Source organism: Euphorbia lathyris, chromosome 3, assembly GCF_963576675.1.
Source record: "Euphorbia lathyris chromosome 3, ddEupLath1.1, whole genome shotgun sequence".
Classification (NCBI taxonomy): Eukaryota; Viridiplantae; Streptophyta; class Magnoliopsida; order Malpighiales; family Euphorbiaceae; genus Euphorbia; species Euphorbia lathyris.
The window spans coordinates 106,126,876-106,133,859 of NC_088912.1; the positions used below are offsets into that span (position 1 = coordinate 106,126,876).

The window sequence follows — 6,984 nt, forward strand, 5'->3', positions numbered from 1 at the left end:
TATTATATATTTAGGGATGATTTGATCATGGGTTAATTTAACATTTTAAATTAACTTTAAGGACTGAATTAATATCCAAAGATTGATTTGGATTGAATTGACCCTTTATGTGAACTTTGAGGGTCAATTTTAACCTTTATTAAAAAAAAAACTCATACAACAAATCATGCTCCATGACTTCTTTGTGGGTCAATTTTAACCTTTTTCAGAAAAAATTCACATATATTCGTATGGTTTTGATCTGTTACTAATTAATGATAAAATAACACAAATATGAAGTATAATGATTCATAACTAAGAAGCCATATTGATGAATTATTTCTGAAATTGATCCAATTTATCCGACAATATTAGAAGCAAAATTGCACCATTTTAGTCAATAAAGGTAGAATTTTCCATGACTCTGAATGTTATGGATAATTTTACATATTATTCCTTATTTATCTTTTCCCTTTTTTTCACTTAATCTGATCAAATAAAGGTGACAAATAAAATAATAAGTGTGACTTTGTGATGGAGAGCCTAGTGTTTTTCAGATATGTAGTAAGTCGAGATGGGATCCGAGTTGATGAAGAGAATGTGAGGGTTGTCCAGGAGTGTCTGACTCCAAAGAACGTTGGTGATACTAGAAGCTTCCACGAGTTAGCTATGTTATATAGGCGGTTCATCCAGAATTTCTGTGTAACTGTGGCACCGTTAGCCGAGTGTTTGAAAAAAGGAAGAGACTTTAAGTGGGAAGAGGAGAAAAAATGTAGTTTTGCATTGATTAAGGAGAAGTTAAGCACGGCTCTGGTCCTAGCTTTTCCGGATTTCAACAAGCCATTTGAGGTAAAGTGTGATGCGAGTGGCGTATGAGTTGGGGGAGTACTTATGCAAGAGAAGAGGCTCATTGCATACTTTAGTGAGAAATTGTGTGACTCAAGGAAAAAGTGGGCCACATATGATAAGAAATTCTATACGGTGGTCCGGGCTTTGAAGACGTGGGAGCACTATGTCAGTGGGAAATAGTTCATGTTGTACACGGACCACCAAGCCCTCAAGTATCTAGGAAGTCAAAAACAGCTTCGAAGCCCTATGCATGTGCTAGATGGGCTGCCTTCGCGGACAAGTTTCCTTACAAGCTTCTCCATAAGTCGGGTGAACAAAACAAAGTGGTGAATGCCTTGAGTAGGAGGTCGCACTCCTTAAAACAGTAATTCTTGAGCTAGGAGACTTTGAGCATTGTAGATACCCATTTTGTCCGGGGTAAATTTTTATTTTTTTTATAATTTTATCATTTTAGCCAATTTATTTCATAAATATTTACATTGCATGTATTTACTAGATATATCAGTATTTTGCTATATTTAGTACTTACATTTTGTTATAGACTGTTCTTAATTACAGTTTACAGAAAAAGAAAAAATATAGCAGTATAATTCGTAAAAATAGTTAAATATTTATATCATAAAAATTCAACCAATTGATTTGATATTAGTTATTAATTTAAAAGAATATTAGGTAGGAAATGATATTAATGTACAATTTGATGTTTACATTTAAACAAATAATAAAAACATTGTTAATAAGTAATGTTTGTGATAAGCATTTAATTAGTTTAATTAAAGATAAACAAAATTTAACTAGACGAGAAAAGGAAAACAAAAAATGATTTTTTTTATTAATAAATTATAGAATTACAAAAGGTTCAGGTGGTTTGGAATGCCAGCAAGCCCACCAAAGATAAAAATACAGGGATACAACAAACATAATATAAAATACAAAAAATATAAGGAAGTAATTTCCTGGTGGCCAAGGCAGTGGCCACGTCGCACTGTTTGGCCACCAAGTAGTAGCTTTTTTGGCTCTCTACTTAGAGAGCCATGCCATTGCCGCCCAGTTGGTTGGCTCTCTATTCAGAGAGCCAAAAAGCAGACAACGGGGGGATTTTTTTTGGAAGAAACTTGTCCAATGTGGACCTTCTTATTTTTTCTTCATCTTCACCCTATTGACTTCTTAATCTGAAAAAGAGCCAGAGAAGATGGAAGGGTGTCTGATGACTCCTCTGTCTGCTCTCTTTCAAGCACTTTTGGCCTTCATCAGACTTCTCCAGCTAAACTTCAGGTTCTGGCTAGTTTTGAGAGGAGGATAGAGCAATGCCTCCCTTTTTCTCCATTTGTAGATTTTCTCTATTACACCCTTTTTTTCCTCATCGGACACTACAACCCTGTCAAAATAAAGCCAATATCATCAATAATAATGGAAGCGAAAGAACCAGTCCAGGAAATACAATCAAACAAAGGAAGGAAAGGTACAACAAAGAGAATGACCGTAGCATCAAACAGACCGAAAGCAACAATTCATCGTTCTTCTTTTTCAGGTAAATTTTCTTCTTTATATACAACCCTAAGTCTCTGCAATATTTGTTCATCATGTGTCATTCAAGAAAATGAGGATATTCGGGGACAAACCGACTTTTCTCAGAATTTTCTTCAATCATATGTATTGTCGTTAAGAAGCACGTTAATGAGAATTTATGAGAATTTTTGGGGAGTTCCTATGCTATAGGGACAAACTAACTTTTCCCAGAAGGTCTTTTAAACGGGTGGAAGGATGTGCTGCATTCTTCCACCTCACTTAAAACCTTCAACCCTGCATTCATAACACCAACAATACATTTCACAGATTTCATTTCTATCTAATATAAATGAAAACCTTTAGCTAGTTATCTTACACTTAGACTCAAGTCCCTCCACCATCTTCATGCTCAAGAAAAACGTGAAATACCCCTAATGAACCAAATATGAGCCATAGAAAATTAGCATATTAATTACTAACTTCCATTTCAATAAGAATATCATACAGAAGTGTGCAAGCAATCTGCCAGAGTCAAATTTCTAACTTCTAACGTCTAACAATGTGGAACTTAGTTTATCGACCGTTTCAATGTCCATGTTCCCATTCAGATGACAAGGTAAATTGAAAATACCAAAACTATGTTCAACACAAATAAAAAATCTAAAAAAAAGGGAAAAGATAATATGATTATGGGTTAAATTACCTCCTGTTTAATCTTGAATTTAATTGCCTAGAGAAACTTCAAACTCCAACAGAATAGAATAGGGTTCTACATTTCATCCTCCCTCCATCCACAAACTAAAATTAAACAAATTACAATAGGATTAGTTTTCAGGGAGAGCATACAAAGAAGTAAAAGAGACTAATAATCAAAGAAAAACGCTAAACGGATGAAGGAAAGATGTAAAAATCGGACATGCAAGGAATCTATACCTCTAAGAACCACGGTCGGTTTAAACGAGAAAGAAGGAGAGAGAGTAGATCCCCGATAACCAGGAGGAGGATCGCCGCTAGAGTCACCATCACAGTTGAGAGTAGCCACCATTAGGGGGTTGTCGCCGGAGTTAACGGGCGACGCCTGAGAAGCTATAGGAAGGACGGAATCTGCCATCTTAGGAGAAGAAAGAGAGGCGTGAGATAAATAAGATATTTAGGGTTTGTTGAGTAGTATATAAATAAAAGGAAGGGCTTAAGGTTAATAGGTTATGGGTAAATCAACATTCTGATTTGGTTGAAACCCAACCCATCTTGTTTCTTCTTTTACTTTTTTCTTTCTTTCCTAGCCCACTTAATAAGAGTTGAAACATTTTTATTTTTATTTTATGGAAAGGATTAAAACATTTAATTGTCTATAGTTTAGGTACAAACTAGATATATGATTTTCATATTAATTTCAATATGTGTAGATACAATATACATGTGCTTTCTTTAGATGTTGTCTTCCAAATAAGTTTAATAATTATATCCATATAAAAATAATAATGAAGATAAATGAACTAATTCATACTAAATTTTCTTGAAAGTATATTAAAATTCTTTATGTGATTATGTCCTAGAAAAGTATAGATTAGGTGTCTTAAAATTCATAAAAATTAACGACTTAATTCGTACCCCTATGTCATAGGGTACGAAGTCGGTCAAAATAAAATTAATTAAAATGAAACGGCCCAATTCATACGTTTATGTTATAGGGGTATGAAAGCGGTCAAAATAAAATGAATTAACACGAAACGGTCCATTTCATACGTCTATATAATAGGGGTTTGAAATCGGTCTAAAATAAAGTTACTTTAAATGAAATGACTAAATTCATACGTCTATGCTATAGGGGTATGAAAGCGGTCAAAATCAAGTTAATTTTAACAAAAACGACTCAATTTATACGTCTATGCTATAGGAGTATGAAAGCGGTCAAAATCAAATTAATTTAAATAAAATGACTCAATTCATACCCCTATGTCATAGGGATATGAAAAACGGTCAAAATGAAATTTATCGAAATCAAACGGATCAATTCATACGTCTATGTTATAAGGGTATGGAATCGATAAAAAACAAAATGAATATAAATTAATCGGCTCAATTCATACGTCTATGCTATAGGGGTATGAAAACAGTCAAAATCAAATTAATCGAAATGAAACGACTCAATTCCTACACCTATGTCATAGGAGTATGGAAAGCGGTCGAAATAAAGTTAATTAAAATAAAATGGCTCAATTCATACGCCTATGCTATAGGGGTATGAATTCGGTTAAAGTAAATGGTCCAAACTTATACGCCTTTATTATAAAAAAACATAAAATAAAGAGAAATGAATCAGATAAATCAAGTAAGTTTAATTCAAAAATCACATCTTTTAGTACCAATTTTGGACGGGGTAGAGTGATTACTCCAAGTTTTCTTCCCTACGCGTAACCGACAAACGAACCTAAAATCTCCATTTCGCAGACCCCCTTATCCATTAAAATATACCCAATTTCGGTGTCCAATCACGCCTTAATTTTGATTGGTGGTGACTCTATAAAATAGTTCAAAAACATAAAAAACTATTAATTAATTAACTCGATTTTTAACGCCCGGCGCCCGCGCCCGAAGAAATCCGGTTGCGACAAGCATATTAAAGGAGACTATCGAGAGGATCCATATTTTGGGAGCATTTGGAAGGAGTGTCAAGACTGAATCGGGAATGGCGAATATCTATTGGGTACATCGATCTAAGAGAGAGTGATCTGGAAATTGCATTGATGAGTCTTGGGAGAACACTTTGGTAGGTATTAAACCTTCCAAAATGTGAGTACCCGTTAATATTGGCCAAGGATGAGATGAGATATGTCCTATATTATGGAACGATGTGGGGATTGTCAAGTTTTGAAAGTGCATGCCATTAATGCGGGTTTACATATGCTGTTACCAGTGCCGAAGTCTATTTGAAAGGACCTTTTGATGGATTTCATATTGGGGTTACTGAGGATGCAACATAGTATGGATTCTATTTTTGTAGTGGTGGACCAGTTTTCCAAGATGGCTCATTTCATCCTTTATCTATGATGTTGCGGCCATAGTTAAGTTATTTTTTCGGCAAGTTGTGAGGCTACATGGGGTCCCAAAGAGCATAGTGTCGGATAGAGACACCAAGTTTGTGAGTTATTTTTATCGTATTTTGTGGGCTATTCCTGGTACGATATTGAAGTTTAGCACGCCCACCCACAAAAGGATGGGCAAACTAAAATGACCAACAGAACTTTGGGAAACCTATTGAGGAGAAAATGTCGAGATAAGCCGAGTTCGCATATAGCTTTGCTTGACTTTGATTTTCTCAAGAGGGCTGTTTTGGTTGAAGATCTCAGGGCATTTATCCTATATAACAAAAAGCTGCAAAGTTACTGGTTGTACATTTTTTGTAAGGCTGGAACTTCTAGCCGGGACAAAAATATAGTGAGAGGGATGAGGAAACATATGATGATGATGATGATGATGGAACTGATGCTGATAACTCAGAAGTTGTGGGTTGGAAGCTGGTTTTGACACGGTTACACCGTTTTGATGAAAATAATGCCCATTTAATGAATAAGGTCGATAAAATCGACAAAGATGTGGAGATTTTGAAGAATGTTCAATTCATGCCATCACGGTCCGGTTCACCCGCAGATTTTTAGGTACTATATTTCCTTAACTTTAACTTTTCAATTATTTTGCTTCTACTCTCGACAATGCGGACATTATCCAATTTAAGTGCAGGGGGGGTACTATGTACTTTATTTTTCATGTTAGAAACAAATAGAAAGAAAAAATGCATGTCAGAAACAAATAGGAAATAGAGAATCAGATTAAAATAAGAAAACTCAAAAGAGTTGTGTCGCTTTCATGACATGTAATAGAGAAAGCGAATGAAAAAATAAATAAATAAAGTCCATTTTAATACCCTTCCTCTTTATCATTTTACGTTATTATTGTATGCTTCTATCTTTATTTTGAAATTGAATGGTGCAGTAAACAAACATGGTGCCTGTTGGTCCCGTGTAACGTGACAATATTAGTTCCAAGGGGGGGGTTAGGAACTATTTAAAAAATTTCACGTTTGGCTGACTGTTAATTTTTAACTTAGACTTTCTCGAAGTCTTTTAGCACAGTGAAACTAAGTAAGTTTTAGATACATGCTTAGTCAACGGTTGACTAAGTCTGAATCTGTCCTTGAGTCAGGAGATAGCCCTTGAGTCTATTCCTGAACTCAGCTTCTTAGTTCACTCAACTCAGCTTATGTTCTTTTTAGCGTTTGACTAGGCAGTGTTATAGCAAGCAATAATTTAAGGAGACAAGGGTTAGAAAGATATTACTCAGCATACGTATCCTAGTTCGGCCTCTCTGCCTACGTCCAGTCCCCGGAATTCCTTCTGAGATTTTCAGAATCCTCTACAGAGCTCTTTAAAGGTAGAGCACAAACCCTTTACAATAGACAACTGAGTATACAAGAGTACCTTCCTCTATTCCTCTACGCACTCCTATTTCTACTGCTGAGTACTATGACCGAGTACTCAGTTTCTCCTTTCTATACTTCTAGAAATGATAAGTGTTTGTTTGTCCTAAACAACAATTGCTGAGACACTTTAGATGAATGAGATCACTCTAGACTTTTACACAAGATTG

General features: G+C 35.1%; 1 long non-coding RNA gene across 1 annotated transcript; it reads right to left on the bottom strand.

The window, feature by feature from the left end:
* Positions 1–1,642: 1,642 nt before the first annotated feature.
* On the bottom strand, positions 1,643–3,471 carry LOC136224004 (uncharacterized). The gene is made up of 3 exons (XR_010686247.1): positions 3,271–3,471; positions 3,041–3,135; positions 1,643–2,206 (listed from the first exon to the last, which is right to left on the bottom strand). It is a non-coding gene; the product is annotated as an uncharacterized lncRNA (long non-coding RNA).
* Between the last annotated feature and the right edge of the window lie 3,513 nt (positions 3,472–6,984).